This window comes from Martes martes (genome assembly GCF_963455335.1).
Source record: "Martes martes genome assembly, chromosome: 8".
Taxonomy (NCBI): domain Eukaryota; kingdom Metazoa; phylum Chordata; class Mammalia; order Carnivora; family Mustelidae; genus Martes; species Martes martes.
The window spans coordinates 136,315,789-136,333,178 of NC_137895.1; the positions used below are offsets into that span (position 1 = coordinate 136,315,789).

General features: G+C 49.5%; 1 protein-coding gene across 2 annotated transcripts in view; it reads left to right on the forward strand.

The window, feature by feature from the left end:
- SFMBT2 (Scm like with four mbt domains 2) overlaps window positions 1-17,390 on the forward strand; it is a 225,793-nt gene that overhangs the window by 117,315 nt on the left and 91,088 nt on the right. The window lies entirely within an intron of this gene.

Below are 17,390 nucleotides of genomic sequence, written 5' to 3' on the forward strand. Positions count from 1 at the left end.
CTTCCTGAATTTCAGTTACCCCGAAGGCCTCCCTCAGAACTGAAGCCCGTCACCGCACATTGTGAACTTTCTCAAACTGCACTGTCCTTGTTTGCAAGATTGGACTTAAAAAGATGGTTTTTGCAACTAGGGATAAAATCATGTTCTGAAGTGACTGAGTAGATGACTTTTATGGCATTTTGACCCTCCTGAATTCGAGGAACAGCATAGATGGGACAGGCGGCTAGGGGTAGTGATCGCAGGCAACGACACGAGGCCTAGGGCATTTTTTTTTTCGTCTGACCAATCAAATACTTCTTTCCTCCCCTCTCCCTTCCTCCCTCCCTTCCTTCTTGCCTACCTTTCTTGCTTTCCTGATAACGTCCTTCCCTGGAAAAGATAAAAATAATAAAACCAGCTTTTAGTTTTCCATAACCTACTTGGCTCCACGGCGTCTGTGCGTCCGCCCCCCCACCGGGGACCCCCGACAGTTGGGGTCCACTGTCTCCATGGTGGCCTTCGTAATCTTTTAAGTGTGTACACCAGATCACGTCCCTCACTCTCGAAAAAATAGATTTTCTTTGGAAGGATATTCTGTGAGGAGCTCGAAGAGTGACAGATGAGGGCGCAAATTCGTGCCTCTCGTCTAGACCTGGGAGGTTGCGCCCAGAAGTGTGTCCCTCCCTGACGCGCTCTCCTGCCTCTGCGAGGGGACCCCGCACCCTCACTTTTGTGGGGGTCAACTCCCTGCTTCTCTTCGTACTGTTACGGCCGGTGTCTGTCCTCCTAAGTGTTGTGTATTTGCTTTTCACAATGTAAGAAGCAGGTGTAGCCTGGTTATTTCAGAAGACGTGTTTTCCTGGGGCGCCTGGCTGGTTCGGTCAGTGGAGCATCCAACTCTTGATCTCTGGGTTGTGGGTTCGAGCCCCACATTGGGTGTAGAGATGACTTAGAAAAAAAATCTTAAAAAAGAAGAGGAAGAGGCCTTTTCCTGCTCTCTGGGGGGGTGGGGAATGGCTGTGCGATGTTTGGGTAATAACAGGGCTTTGCTTTTCCTCAGTCGACAAGAGTCAGCCAAGTCATGAGCTGGTCTTAAGAGAATTAGGGTTTACCAGAGTTGACCTGTCTGCCGGAGCTGCAGCCTGAGCTCCAGGTACTGGACATCCTGAGAAATACAGGCAGGAACCAACTCTGCTTTTATAGCTTCCTCTGTCCCAGGAGCAGGCACCATCTTCTGTGCAGTGTTATCCTCGGTTCCAGGCGGCTGGGCTTAGAGCGGGGACTGGGATGTTGTTTGGTGTTTGGTCAGAATGAGCCAAATACTGGCCACAGTCTCCGTCGGTCGGCCTTGCCTTGGCGCTCTCCCCTCAGGTCGTGAAGATGGTACAAGGCGGAAGCCATCTTCAAGATGGCAGCCTCCAAGAGCCTTCTCACGTCGAGCAAGTGAGACTGTCTTTGTCCCCTCTTCGTGCTTCACTGATGGTTTGGGTAGAGAATTCTAGGCTCGCTGTCACTTTTCTCAAGAATTTGGAGGTACCACTCCACATTTTCCCCTCCCTTCTCCGGACTCTCGCATCTTCCTCCATTGTTCTGCGGGTTGGCAGTGGATGGCCGTGGTTGGACATCAGTTTTCTTCCACACTACTGACCACTGCAGTGCCTGCAGCTCATGCCTTTAATTTGGGCATGTTTCTTTTTTAAAATGATTGCTTCCACCACTCTTCTGCTTTCTCGATCAGTGAGTGTGTGGACGAGCTATTCCTAGACTGGCTTTTTACTTTTTTTTTTTTTTCCAAACTCTCTTTCAGTTCTACTTTTCATTTCCTTGTCTGTTGGCGCCACTACGAGAAGTTTTCTGAACTTACTTGTGCAGTTGTGTTTTTACGGGCGCCTGTTTGGTGTGTTTTTGCTGAATGCTGTTCGCAGCCTCCTCTTCTTACCACATGGACGCATGAGTTTATCTTGTTGGAATTACTGATTTTTGAAAGTCTTTTTTTCCCCTGAATAACATGTTCCCTCCATGTTGCTTTGGTTCCTATCATTCTTACTGGAGGCTGAAAATCCTTGCCTGTTGCTCTTGAGTACAAGGCGGGGTTAGAAAGCTAAGGGCAGAGCTGGTCAGTGTGGACGACCTCAGAGAGCCACTTCTTTGTTAAGGTGGTGTTTCTTCTTTAGCTGATTTAGCTGGACTGTCCATGTCTTCTTGCCTAACTGAAGCTTCAGGAGGGCAAGGACTGCGTCTTTTGTGATCAGTGTTGAATCCATTCAACCAGACTCCGTGGCAGCCGCCGGAAATCCTGTCAAATGTGTGATTTGTTCAGGTGTAGTTAACTCATTGATTTAAAATATTTTGAGTTAATATAGTTGTGGGTTACTGGATATACAGACTTACTGTTCAGAACCGGGAATACTACGACAGAAAAGGTAGAGAGGCTACTAATCCCGATACAGTTTTAATTAATAATTTACTAGTTCATTAAACATTATTGAACGGCTACTCTCTGTAAAAGGCTGTTGACGAGGTCTCGTCATTCATCTGCATTTTTCAAAATGTGACCTTCTTCCCTCACTTTTGGGTTTTCCTGTTAGAATTCTGACTGTCCTTTGGGCAGGCTGCTGAGAGTTCTCTGGGCACTCAGTCTTTCATTTATAATCAGTAGTTGCTCTAAGAGTCGATACTGACTATTTCCTGGTTTTCGCAGGACAGATGGAATGGGCATGTCATAAATAAAAACAGGTCGAGTTGGAAAGTACACGTTCTTAAAGCTCTTGAGGCACTTTGATGAATGTTCTCTCTTATTTCAATTCGGTGGGAAAGAAGTGGACAGTTTCACTCTCTTAACCATAACCATGTGTCGGAGGGAGTGGACGTTTACACGCTGAATTTTGGAATCCTGAGAACCACCACCATCCTGAGGCTGTTGTAATAAATTACCACAAACTGGGTGCCTCAGAGCAATGGGAATTTACCGGGTCATAGTTTTGGAGGCTAGAAGTGGAAATGGGGCCGTTGGTAGGGCCATGCTCCCTCCCAAGCCTCCAGGGCAGAGGCCTTCCCGGGAGTGTGTCCTGGTTTTGGTGGTGGCCCACTGTCCTTAGGATCTCTTGGGTTGTGGCAGCTTACTTCCAGTCTCTGCCTTCATGTGGTCTTCTCCCTGCTCTCTGCCTGTCCCAGTTTCCCTCTGCTTATGGGGACAGCCATCACGGGCTGTGGCCTGCGCTTGTGCTGGTAGACCTCAGTTTAACTCCACTGTACCTGCAAAGGCCTTGTTTCTCAATAAGGTCCCATTCCCAGGTTCTGGGTGGATGCGAATGTTTAGGGACATTATGCAACTCAGTACAACTGCATTTCCTGAATGTCCAGTAATTTAAGAAATAGTATAATAGTACCTTCTACTGAGTTATCCTACTTACACAGGAGTAATTAAGCTCAGAGAAATTGCATGGGGGCACGGGATGAGGTTCAGATGGTCTTAATAGTTGCTTCATGTTAATAAAAAAACAATTTTTTTGTCTCAAATTTTTATAAGTTTTTGAACAGCGTTCTGCAGGGTACAAAAATAGAACTAAGGTGTTTTTGTTTCTCCCCCCTCTGTTATCACTGTTTGATCATCACTGTTTCTCTGCAGACAAACTTATTTCTATTACTTTCATTATCGTAAAAGGTATATATGCTTGGATTCAGCCACGAATCCTTCTAGATGTGTGTTGTTATGGAAAATTTCCACAGTGTTCAGCTGTTGCAAGACAGATATGCACGTTTAATGGCTGGAGGTGAGCAGTATTTCAAAGCAGTTCTTTTTTTTTTTTTTTTACACAGTAGACAAAGTGGCTATTTTGGCAGAATGAATCTCATTAAGCTGTGGTGTTTGTCACTCTGGGGATGTGTTCACACATGTGCTTTGGTATCTGTGTATTTGTGTCTAGAAACACAGTCTGCTAGCGTTAAAATGCAGGATTCCTCATCGCACAGGAATATGGACAGTAATGACGTAAAAACAAACTCGTCGTTAGTATTCCTGCTGTGATTTACCGTTGATTTGAGAGAACACTTGGAATGGCTTTTGGGTACCATGGTTTAGTGGAAATTCTGATTTCCCTAATTTGGAAAATCCAGATGATTTTCAGAAGTGTCCGTTCATTTGAAAGACGACGACCTAGTGAAATGGGTACCAACAAAGTGAAAGTGAAGAGAAAAATGCATTATATTGAAAAACAAATAATGAAAAGAAATTTTTTGTTTGCAAGCCAGCCTCGTTATTAAGGGACCTGATAGATTTGCTAAGACAATCCGTATATCACTACTTGTTTATGCCTGAAGAAAGGTAAGGTTCCAGAGGTGACCATGGTGCATATCAGCATGGCGTTCATGGCTTCCTTTTTCACTCGTTAGACAACCTCTGCAACCCGTTGTTTGATTGTTGACAAGTCCCGCTGTCCAAGCGATGAGACTAGGAGAAAGCGGCCAGCAATTTCTGTTCTGTTTCAGTTTTCAGTTGCACTGAATATCCGATGCACGGATTTGGGGGAATTCAGTTAAATCTTAAAAATGGGGCCTAGGGGGGTGCCTGGGTGGCTCAGTTGGTTAAGTGGCTGCCTTCGGCTCGGGTCATGATTCCAGGGTCCTGGGATCGAGCCCCACATCGGGTTCCTTGCTTAGCGGATAGCCTGCTTCTCTCTCTCCCTCTGCCTGCCTCTCTGCCTAGTTGTGATCTCTCTCTATCGCTCTGTCAAATAAATAAAATCTTTTTCTTAAAAGATTTTATTTATTTGACAGAAATCACAAGTAGGCAGAGAGGCAGGCAGGGGGCGGGGGGCAGGAAGCAGGCTCCCCGCCGAGCAGAGAGCCCAATGTGGGACTCGATCCCAGGACCCTGAGATCATGATCTGAGCCAAAGGCAGAGGCTTAACGCACTGAGCCACCCAGGCACCCCAATAAATAAAATCTTAAAAAAAATGGGGCCTAGGGAGATGGGAAAAGGTGTGTAGCTCCAATTAATATAACATTCCATGTGCCAGACATTCAGAAACCTCTAATCACAGTTCCTTTTCATTCTCTGCAATTCTCATAAGCCATAGTCTACATTTTTTTTTAAAGATTTTATTTATTTGACAGAGAGAAATCAGAGCTAGGCAGAGAGGCAGACAGAGATAGGGGGAAGCAGGCTCCTCCTGAGCAGAGAGCCCGATGCGGGGCTCGATCCCAGGCCCCTGGGATCATGACCCAAGCCGAAGGCAGAGGCCTAAACCACTGAGCCACCCAGGTGCCCCCCATAGTCTACATTTCTAACCCCATTCATCTGCCAGTGCTAAATTGTGGACATTTCAGTGATGACTCCTACATACATCAAAAGGATCTACAAGTAAGAAGCCAGAATCCCCAGTTTGCCAGTTAATTGAAATAAAGCATTTTTCCCTGAGGGAAATCTGATGTGTGTAGCCCAGGGAAAGAAAGCACGCACCCCATCAGACTTCATTCGTGACCACACCTTGTAATTGCAAGGAAAGAAAGTTACTGGAAATGTCACTAAAACCCATTATCCATTTTTATCCCTTAAAGAAGAGAACTTGCTCGATTATCTTTTTTTCCCATTCCATTCGGGAAGAAAAGTTTAAAATCTCAAGTGTGTTGAAAATTCCAAGTAAGCTATCTAGGGATTGGCGGTAGAGTGGCAGCAAGTGTAAGCCACAGAGACTTGAGCGCAGAACCGTGGCGTCATCCCCGAAGCCTGGCTCTTCTGCGTGCCCGCGTCAGGTCCCCAGCTCAACCCCAGGGTTAGTGCCCCAGGACTCCCAGGACTAAGGAGAGGTCACACTCGTGGTTAGTCCGTGACAGCAAAAGACTGTAAAATTAGCGGAAGGAAGACCAGCCTGGCACGCACTCTGGAAACTGATGTGGAAGCTTCCAAGGGTCCTCTCCGGAGTGTCCAGGGGCGACTTTGTGACAACATGTGCTCATGGTTGTCTGCCAGGGGAGCTCACCAGAGGCCTGGCCCGGGGTTTGATTGGGGGCTGGCCACGTAGGCACCCCCTGCCTAGCCTGCGTCCAAGTCCTAGTCTCCCAGAAGGAAATTTAAATCCTACCGTTTGTGCAAACAGTCTTGGCGCAGCGGCCACTCTTGTAGGTGGGGGAGGGGGGCTTTGTATCAGCATAAAGTGCTGTTTACAAGCCTCTTCCCAGAGGGTAGCCCAGGGCTAACCCTGCAGGCAGGCCCTCTGCAAGGACTGCGGTCTCTGGCCTGTGGTGCTGTTACTTCTCTTCCGCACACCTCGTTCCATCTGTCGACAGAGCCTGGTGGCTCCAGGCTCACGGCCACCGAGTTCAGTCACTCTCCTCTTGGTCCATCAGCCCAGCCCCCAGGACAAGCTGCCATCCCTCTGTCCTGGACTGCTGCATGAGTTTCAGAACTCCATCCCTGGCTGCTGGTCATTGGCTCTCCACAGTCAGCGAGATTCTTTTGAGCCAAAATTCAGATCCTGTGATTCTTCCTCTTGTCACTCTCCGGGGGCATCTGCTCTGGCTTGGGGCGTGCTGTCCCAGGTCCCGCATGGTCCTGCCCCCTGCGGGCTCTCCCAGCCCGTCTGCTTGCTGCCCGAGGCCCTCCCATGTTTGGCACCCCAGCGTTTGGCTGATGCCACCCCTCCAACGCGGAGCTGCCCCTGTTCTGGCCTTTGCTGTCATGCTGTCACCTGGAACGTGACCCCAAAGGCCTTCCCAGCCTCTTCCCTCACTGGGTTCAGGCCTCTGCTAACCATAAGCAGCAGCGTTCCCCACGACCACCTGTCCTCCCCCATCACTGTGTCCTTGTAGCACCTATCCCCACGCCTGTTCTGTACTCATTTGCCTTTTCAGCATTGGATCTGTTTCCCCTAGCTGGAGCGTAAGCTCCGTCCCCCGGGCCGTGAACGGTGCCTGGTACAGTGTAAATGCTCAGTAAAAGTTCTTGAATGGTTTTAGTGAAGAAGTCAGTACGGAGTCAACTCAGAAGAGTGGAGACTCCAGGTCGCAAGTGTTAGTCGTTGGGGCAGACCCCGTGGGAGTGTCTTGGAACAATGCGGTGATGCGGTGAGCCATGGTGGGTGGGCTGAGGAGCTGGTGTTTCCGTGACCAGCTCAGACGACCCGTGTCCGTCTGTGGCTGAGCGGAAACTGCCGAGAGCACCGAGAATATTTGGGATGCATTGGAGTCGAGGAGGTAGCTCCGCGTCCGTGGGGTCCCGTTGTTCGTGAGGTGGCCGTGCCCACGTGTGCGTCCTGCTGATGGGAATTGGATTCACCAGGTTGTGTGTGTGCTCATTTTCTTTTCAGAGTGTCTGGCCCTCACTACCTCACCTTACAAAATCTCTTTGTAAGGTGCTGGGTGTCCTGTATCGTTTGCTCATGAAACAGATCGGTGCAGATAACCAGGGGCTTGAGGAATGTCCTCCATTGTCCCGTTGGCCAGTAGCTGGCCTGGAGTGACTGTGTTCTGCCTTCTGGGTCTCTGTTGCTCCACCGTAGGGCCCGTCTTTCCCAGTGTCCCGTCCACGTACCTGAGATACACACCATAACCACACAGATGAGATGTGTTTCAGTGGTGACAGCCGATAATTTTGGATTATTTCCATTTTTATCAGAAGCTGAGGAGGGCTGTGTTTTTCTTTTTCTTTTTCTTTTTTAAAAAATATTTTTATTTATCTGAGAGAGAGAGAGAGGGGGGAGAAGATCAGAAGAGAGAAGGTCAGAGGGAGAAACAGACTCTCCATGGAGCTGGGAGCTCGATCCTAGAACTCCGGGATCGTGACCTGAGCCAAAGGCAGTCGCCTAACCAACTGAGCCACTCAGGCACCCGAGATGTGTTTTTCAATGGGATAGGGACGCCCAAAACTCCAGCCCCGATCCGTCCCCTTATTGCCAGTTCCCGATCGGTATCTGTGGCTGCTGTGGGGGCCCCGGGAGCTGAGGTCGTGGTAACTGCTGCTTTTCCTTCATCAGGACTCACAGCAGATTAGAAGAGAGTCCTTGGTCTAGTGCTTGGAAGAAACACCGGGTCTCCTGGTGACTGTCGTCTTTGACAGAAGCCTCGATTAAAAGGATCCCAGTCTCTGTGTACACAACTGATTTTCCTTAAAGGATGCCCTCGCAGGTGTTCATAAAGGGCTCTCGAAATGGCCACGTGACAAGCTGGGTGGCTTTGGTCCCATCTCAAGCGGCGCCTGTCACGATTTCTTCGTTGCGGCTCGCTCGCTCTGGTGGTTAGCGCTGAGCCAAGAAAGGTGCCACCCGCAGCCACGGTCAGTAGTCGTCTTTCCAACATGAGCAAACGGACCAAGAGAGGGAGACGTTCCAGGCACGCACCATCCTCCCCGCGAAGAGCATCCGGGCGTGCTCCTGCCGCCTTGAAGACCCCCCGGCCTGTGATTTCTTCAGCTCCCTTCAGCTTTGAGTTATGCATCTGTCGGTGTGAATGTCAATTTAACCCGTCGGACGGAAGCTCTTCTGTGTTTGAGGTTCGGAGACGGAGGTGAGAGGCCGGAGAGAGAAGACTAAGTGCGGCCCGGGGAGAAGACCTCTTCTTTCTCCTTCCATCTGCTGCCGCCGAAGGGGTGGGAAGGCCTGGGAGCTGTTCCCTGACGGTGGATGGCGATGTGGTTTCTATGGTGACTGATTTCTTTTCCTCTCGTTCCGCGGCTAAATCCAGCAACAACAACAAAAACCCCTCACAGCTAAGTTTGGCCTTCGGGGGGACACTTAGATGCTCACAGAAATCTGCCGTGGGCCCCGTGTGTGGGGCCAACCCTTCGTTTCTTTGGCATGACGTTCCCTGTCCCGCATGGCACGGGGTCTGATACCAGACACTTTAGCGACTAAATGGTCTCATCAAGTTAAACTCATGTTCTTTTTCAAGAAGGGCTGTCTTTGACAGGGTGGGGGGGGTCATTTTGGCGTCAGAGGGACGGCTCACCCCCTGGGATCCTACCCGTCCTGGGCTCACCACACACCTGGGTGGGAAGGCTCGGCCTGGCACGTGCGGCGCCCCTCCGTAGCCGTTCCTGTGGCGTTCAAGATTTTGGAGAGGTGTTTGAAGACGAGCGTCTGCGGGGTGCTGGACGGCGGGGAAGTTCAGGCCTTCCTGATGTGTAGAGACGCGAGGGAGGGTCCGTTGGCGGCGGTTCCTCGTGCGCTCCGGGTTCGTGGCCCGTGGTGGGTGAATTGTGTAATGGCGAGAGGACGATGGGGGCCATCTCGTTTATTATGAGCTTTGGAGACAGTCTTGGGAGAGACACACTGAAGAGGGCAACTTTGGTCAGATGATGAAGGTAACTACAAACATCACAGAGCCTGCGTCTTCGGAGTTGGGGCTAACCACGGTGCGCTCGCGGGGGCCCAGACACTGCTGCCTGCGGTTGGCCTGGTAGCGCTCGCTGTTAGCTCTGCACAGCAAGAATTTAAGAATAGAGTCATCTTTCCCTTATCTGCTACCTGAGTTCTCATTCCCAAATGGCTTCTGTTGGCCGCTGATTAGTCTCGCTCCTGCCAGTCACTGCGGTTTCGGGGAAGGCAGGCTGACACGAGCGTGTGATTGGGGTTGGGGTGTGGGGCAGGGGCCCAGCGGAGCTCTCTGAGACAGAAACATTTCAAAGTGATTCTCACGTCGTATTTTTATTTTGTTCAGATTTTCCGTGCCCCTCTCCGTTAATCAGAATGATGAAGAAGCGATTCTACTCGTTTCTTCTACAGGGGACTTGGTAATGGGGCACAATAAACTTGTATAGAGGCAGTTTTTTTCCACTAAAAACACACAGAGATCCTTCGTAGGTTAGGTTGGACCTTTTTTTTTTTTTTAATATTTTGAATTTGTTTACTGAGAGAGAAAGGGAGCATTCAAGTGCAGGGAAAGGCAGAACGGGAGAGAGAGTCTCCAGCAGGGTCCATGCTGGGGGCAGAACCCGACACAGGGCTCGATCTCACAACCCTGAGAACATGACCTGAACCAGAATCAAGAGGCGGACGCTCCACCACACGAGGCCCCCGCCAGGGGCCCCGGTTAGATTTGACTTTTAATCTCCACATGCCTTTCGTAAACAGGCACCTGCAAATTGCAGTATCTCCAAAAGGGAGACCAGTGTAAGGAGGTATCTAAGTGCTTTCCTTCGGGGGTTTATGATCTGATGGAAAAGGAGCATCCAGCACACTTCTGGTTCAGTGCCGGGAACCCCCAGGTGTCCCTGAGCTCCGTCCTGCTTTGACAAAGGCAGTCGTAGGGGGTTTGTGTGTATTGTGGCTGGGATGACAGTGTGAGGATCTTCACCTGCTTGGACGGCCGTCCATCCTGAGTCACCCTCTCTTGATGGCATGCAATCAAGGGCAAGATGAAAATCCGCCTCCAGTATTGTCTCCAGCCCCACGTGGAACACGGATAAACAAATCAGATAAACTTTTGCATGAATATGTAATGCTGCATTTAATGTTTAGGAAGAGGAAAGGACTCTGTCAAATTAAAAAAAAAATCTTTAAAAAAAAAAAAGAAGAGGAAAGGATAAGTTTAGAATAGTAGAGACTCGGCTTAAAGCTTGTTTATATCTACCAAGATGCCCCGTGTGGGGTTGCCAGTGAGATTCCTAGGTCCCAGCGGGACTTGTCCCTAGCATCTTGATTTTCCTAAAGGTCCACACGTGCATGCATACTTAACTCCAGTCTGCAAAGAAGTTCTGAAACCTTCGTCCTCTCGATTGCGATTTTGTACACACGGGTCTGTTCACTGGACCTCAGTTGTTCCTGAGCTGCCGATGATTCTGAGAGGCTGCAGGTGTGCCCGTGGGGGGCCAGGAGGGGGGCCAGGCCAGGTCAGAAGTGTTACAAACCCTTGTTCTTGTGTGGCGAGTCGCACCGCTTTGGAGTATCTCTGGAATACATAGACACCCTTTCAGACCCATCAGGGTGCGGTACAGAGGCACAGGATGAAAAGCGCTGGTAAAGCCGGGGAGACTTCGCACGAATGGGGGTGTCATGCTCCTGTGGGAGCTCGTTCCTGATGAGAGTTCTGATTACTGAGCCCCACAGGGTGGGAGAAAGGGCCCTGGGCCCTCTCCATGTGCTGGGACATTATCTGCACAGCAGCGTGATGCAGTGGGTGTCCTTGGGCTTCTGGGACCCTCGGGGAGTCTTCATGCTCACAGAGGTCGATCCCCTGTCCTACCCTGTGTCGGGAGCCCATGGTGGACCCAACATGCACACAGAGACCTATCATCATCCCAGGGCTGAACTCTTTTTCTTTAGAAGTGAACAAGGATGTTTAGAGGCTGAGCCCAGTAGTATTATTGCAATGAAGGATGAGAAAATAAATCCCAAGAGTGTGCGGGATTTGCCTATCGAAGTATCAGGTCAGCTGGGGTCTGCCGAGTGACCCTCCTTATTAAGTCACCTCTGACAGAGGCTCCGCTGGCTTTTATTTTTTTTTATTTTTAAAAGATTTTATTTATTTGAGAGAGTGAGAAGGTGAGAGAGAGAGGAAGAGAGCACAAGCAGGTGGAGGGGAAGAGGGAGAGGGAGCAGCAGTCTCCCCGCTGAGCAGGGAGCCTAACGTGGGATCTCGATCCCAGGACCTCGAGATCATGACCTGAGCTGAAGGCAGGTGCTTAACCGACTGAGCCTTCTAGGCGCCCCTGTGTTGGCTTTTAGGGCAGGATGATCGTTTATTGTCATAGTTAATAAGTGCCCCCATTTCTCTCAAACGCCCGTACTCCGCACCTGGTGTGGGCCGGTAGGAGGGGCCCCGTTTCCCTTTAGTGCGATTGGCTTGGGAAGAGGCCTGTGACCAGTCTGGGTCGGCAGTATTTGAGGAAGCCAGCTGCATGGTTTGTAGCATAGGTGACCTGGCTTTTCAGGGGAGGCGTGGGGGCTCCCCCTCTGCACTTCATCCCACCTGGCTGAGGACCCTGGGACCCCACAGCCATCTTCAGGCCCCGAGGAGAGCTGACAGAGGGAGGAGGTCCCCGGAGCGTGGAGTGTGGAGCGGGCCGTGTAAGGCGTGGAGCAGGACGGATGACTCCGGGCCGGGTAAGGATGCTTGCCCCCTTGACCAGCAGCCTCGAGTGGAACACCGTGTTGTGGGCCATAACAGATTTCCTGACGGCGTATGCCAGTTCGAGTAGGGTTTTCTGGCCTGGCCGTGTTAAGGTGGCCTCAGGGATCAGTACCTGCTGGGTGACGGGTCTGTTTGTGGGTTTGAAGTGAGAGTTTACTCCTCAAAAATAACAGACCCCTTGCTGCCGTGGGGGGAGGCAGGCAGGTGAATGAGTCCCCGAGTCATTTGTCATCACTGTATTATACACAGAGGATCCGTGCGGGTGCGGTGTTTGTTTTCTCTTCCATCGCGGCATCTTCTCATGTCATACGCTAGATGTTCAGAGTGGTGGCCTGGGGAGGGTAAGTAGCCACACTGGGTCTGCGGTGTAGACTGGCCTAGATGCCTCCCCGGATTTCCAGGGATGGTCTGCAGGGCTCCTCAAACCCAAGAGATGCGGAGAGCTGCTGGGTTGGCTGAATGTTGGAGACAGAGGCACAGGGGACCAAGGGGGCTCGTGGACAGCGAAGAGAGAGGAGCCCACACATGCAGGGCTCCTCTCCGGACAGGAGGATTTGCCCGTCAGGGGCGTGTGGAGCATCTGGACGCGGTTCGGTGGCCACACCTGGGAGCCTGTGGCGGGTGCAGGTGCTTCCGTGGCTGGAGGCCAGAGAGGCGGAGGACGGTCCCGTAGTGCTGAGGACAGCGCCCCCAGCAAACGATGACCGGCCCCCAAAGGCCAGCAGTGCCCAGGTGGAGAAGCCTTAGCCCAGAGAATGAATACTTTCCTCCCCCCGGAAACAGGTGGACGGTAGCAGTCCGGACAGCCAGGATGTGAGGAAGGTGCTGGAGACTTTGAGCCATTACTAGGAGCGTGCCAGGCGGCGTGGCCGTTGGCGCGTCCAGTGGCGGGATCTTCCCCACCTGCGTCAGAACACCGTTCAGAGGAGCGAACGCTCGTCCGTGTCTAGAAGGCTCGGAGCACAAAATCAGCCTGCTTTGTGGAAGGGTTGTGCTCATTACCCGCTCTTCGTTCTGTCTCCAAAGGGTGGTGTCCTCCCGGGCGGGGACTGACTGGGGCCGTGGTCCTAATTTGCAGGAGAAGCTTTGGGTTGCATCGGGGTTGGCAGCAGAAGGGGCACCCAACAGTGTGTCAGCCGCGTTCCATCCCTGGGGTGTGAAGCTTGGACTCCCCAACCAGAGCGGCCAGCACGCCCTTCCTCCTCCCAGGGCGCCTGGACTGCCCCGTCCCAGCCCCTCCCCCGAGCGTTGTCATAGAAACGGGAAGGGCTGCCCTGGCTTTATCAGGGACAGGATGAACTAAGTGCGGGAATGTAATCACCGTTTACCCACTCGCACGAAATTAGCTGTGGTTTTTCCCCGAGTGCTGCTGTGAGTAAACCTGAATTTCTTGCCACTTACAAATGCTTTTATGTGCTAAATGGTAATCAATGAAAGGCATGCTCTGTGCTCTGCTTTATTTTTATTTTTATTTTTTTAAACCTGGTGTACCAGTTTTTGGACTTACTGTGAAATAAGTCTTCCTCTAGTTACCTGTTATAAATCTCGTGGTTCAGGTTGAAGTATATATGGTACTACATTTTCTCATTACGATTTTTTAACTTGATTTACTGCGTGACTCATAGATAAAACCACTATTTACAGCTGTAAGTAAAGAATGGAAATGCTGATTAGTGTTCAGCGTACAGATTTTTTATTACATTTTCGTTATAAATATTTCATTGGCTAAATTTAATTCAGGGCAGTGGAATTAAAATGTAATAATGCTATTGATTTAATAAATGCTGGCATCCTCATGTCCATTTTTAGATGAAACTAAGATAATGAGAGTAATTTTCTAGTGAACGTATGAGCACTAGATCTCTGGTAGAACAAAAAGAGGAACAATATGATAAATTACACCAGATTCTTTTTTTTTTTTTTAGCACATCTCATGCTGATAGGAGTAAAGGCGTTAAAGTATATAGTTCATTATATATCAATTTGAATGTAATACTAATTAAAACCTTCCTCTGACTTCTCTGAAGCCTATTCTTAGAAATTATGTAAATTAATTGAGGCCTTTGAAACAATGCCTGTGCAACATTTGAGTACCCTGCGGACCAAAAAAGTGCCTTCTTGGAACTGAGTAAAAGTACACCGTGCAGTATCTCTGTTGAGACAGTAAGAGATGGGGGTGCTCGGGGCGCCTGGGGGGCTCAGTGGAGCGTCTGACTCTTGATCTCAGCTCAGGTCTCGATCTCGGGGTGGTGAGCATGAGCCTCCACTGGGCTCCAAGCTGAGCGTGGAGCCTACTTTAAAAAAAAAAAAAAAAGAGGTTTTGGTGCTTAAAAAAATGCATGAGGGGCACAAATTGGCAAATTGCCTATCTGGTTTTTTGCCCATTTTATTTCAGATCAAAATAAGCAAAAAGGAGAAGGCAAAGAATTAAAGACCAAGGCTCGCATGGCCACCCCTGGAAAGTGTTCTGTAGCGTTTGATGGTGGAGCTTGGGTGAGGAGTCTGGTTTCCACACGGGGGTGGGGGGTGGGGCCCTGCTTTTCTCACACTGAAATCCTCACCAAGTGCATTTTAATTGTATTGTGTTCATTAGCTTGAACCCATTCTCGCCGGGGCCCCCTTCTTCATACCGTTCTATCACGCGAGGTGTGTTTCTCCAGTGAGGCAGGGTGGGAAGGAGCATCAGCTATTTTAGGAGTCGGTGATGGCCACATAGCACATTTTGAGGGCATAACCTGCCGCTCCTCCAGCCCCTAAAGTAAATGCGGAGAGATGAGTCAGGCTCAAGAAGGAATGTGGCCCACGAGGGGCACCAGAAATGGTGGAGGTTCCATCTTTCCCACCTCCTGTTTCTCCTGCGTCCTGCTGGGTCTGTGCTTCATCTCCTCCTGTAGATTAATACTCAGGGTCGCTTGTCTGTTTTGTAAAGGGCTCCGCTGCTCACCCTGAAGCTTTCTCACTCTGCCAGAGACGTGTGGCGCGCTGCTCCCTCCCGGATGACTAACAGGAAGACTGCTCCGTGCACCGGTGTTTCTTCAGTAGCTGGGTTTGACTCTCCCAGAAGCAGCTGGGACCTTTTCCAGGCACGGCAGCCCCTTCCAAGGCAGGGACCGCAGCAGGGGCTGATGTTGGCAGTGGTGGGTGACCGGCGTGGACCCCTGCACTGGGCAGGGGAGGGGGGTGTCCTGAGGTCGTCCAGTCTCCTTGACCTCTGCCTCTCGGGTGAAGTAGAATGAGACATCAGCAGGGGCTGGGAAGCCGAACATCCAGAGACACCACGGTTTGTCCACACTTCCTTTTCCAGCCTGACACTTTGTATTTATCCCTCCTTGGTCATTTTCTAAGTAAATTTCAAGCTTCCCAGCATCAGGACTACATCCCCGGCTTGCTCTTCATTCCGTGTACATTAATGCGTGACCTGTGGTATTTAAAATACTACTGATGGGTTGAGATGCGTGTGCCCTTTGCAGCCGGAAACATGGACTGGATGAGCCACGTTTATCAGATTAACCTGCCTGGGTTAACGTTGATAATGTGAGAAGTTGGATGTCAATGGAGGGTAGCTAGCTCCCAAGGCACTGTGGTCATTTTGCTGCACACAGTTCTTAAATCTTCGTTGGCTTCAAGACCACGCGAAAGCAGTCAGTAACAATCACTTGTTGATTTTTGATGAACACTGTATATGGATATGCTGGTGGTAATTTTTAGTGTTGCAAGTCTCTGACATTTTTTTTTTAACATGCCATGGGAAAAGTATTAGGAATGAACAGCAAAAATTGGAGGTTAAGGGACGCCTGGGTGGCTCAGTTGGTTGAGCGGCTGCCTTCGGCTCAGGTCATGATCCCAGCGTCCTGGGATCGAGTCCCACATCGGGCTCCTTGCTCAGCGGGGAGCCTGCTTCTCCCTCTGCCTCTGCCTGCCTCTCTGTCTGCCTGTGCTCACTCTCTCTGACAAATAAATAAATAAAATCTTTGAAAAAAAAAATTGGAGGTTAAGTAAATGATCAGTATTAATAGCTGTTACTTTTTAACCTGACAATATCTGTCTTTGAAATAAAATTTTAGGAGCCCATAAGCTATGAAAGTTTTATTTGTTTGTTTACTGATTAACGATGATAAGTAAAAGATCCTTTATGGCCTTTGCTTCCCAGTCTGGTCTGTAAGCCAAAGCTAAGCAGGGATGTGGTCAGACCACTTGGGTTTGAATCTGGCTTCTCTGGTGAGCTCTGTGTCCTTGCTTGGATAACTTAACCTCTCTGTGTCTTAGTTTCCTTGCTGTAGGATGGACACTCCCCCATAGGCTGCTGTGAGGGGAAGATGGTAATACAAGAAAGTGCTCACAGGTGTTTGCAGTGTGCTGTGTTGTTACTGTTTCTATGCTCGACATCACACGCCAAACTAAGTTACTCTCAGTGCAGAGTGCCTAGAGTGGTCACAGGCAAGGTCAGGAGCTCCTGGGTTCTAGACAGATCAAAGCTGATGGAGAACAGAAGTTGATGTACACATAATCTCTTTTACATTGTCATTCCCCTGAAAATAAGGTTCCCTGAAGAGCGATTATTAAGGTAGGCTGGTAAGACGGTCCTCCAATAAAATGAATGGCGTTTTACTTCTGATCAATATAAAACCACTTCAGGGCAAAAATAAAATGTGTAGCGACGGGTGTAGATGGGAAGGACATTGCCCGTCTTTGTTAAACGAAAGGTTTTCTGTAAGCAATTTAACTGGACTCCCGGACATTTAAATAAACAGTATTTCTTGAGTGTGACAGGCGTGTTTGTGAACGCAGTGAGGATTTAGTAATCCCTCCTGATTTCAGGAATAACATCATTCTTGATCCAATAATTGTGAGGTGTGAATGATGCCCTAGAGCTTTGCAAAGGCAGGAATGCATCGTTCAAACCAGAGTGAATTTTCTATTATCTCTCAGTAGATAATCAGTTTTGCAAATCATCTTCAAGGGCCAGGAACTCTGTTTTTTAACATCGAGAATGATTAGCTGTGTTTGCGTAAATGAATGCATGTACTCTGACTGCATTAGCAGCCCAAAGTAAATGGTCTTGGGGGGGGTGATTAAATTTGTTTTTCAATGAGAGTGTCTGTACATTTCCTCATATACCAATATGAATGTATTTATAGGCACAGAGAGAGCTCAGAAGGTCTATGTGTTGTCTTATTTGTAAATTTACTGGCATCGAATTCTTTAATTATCGTAAAAAACTCTATTTTTTTAAGAATGTCAATGACTCCCTTTGCCTTTTTTGATCAGACTTAAATGCCTAAATCTGGTATTTTAAGGCCCAGCCTCCAGAGCTAAATTTACAAAGCCACTTTCCCATCATCTTG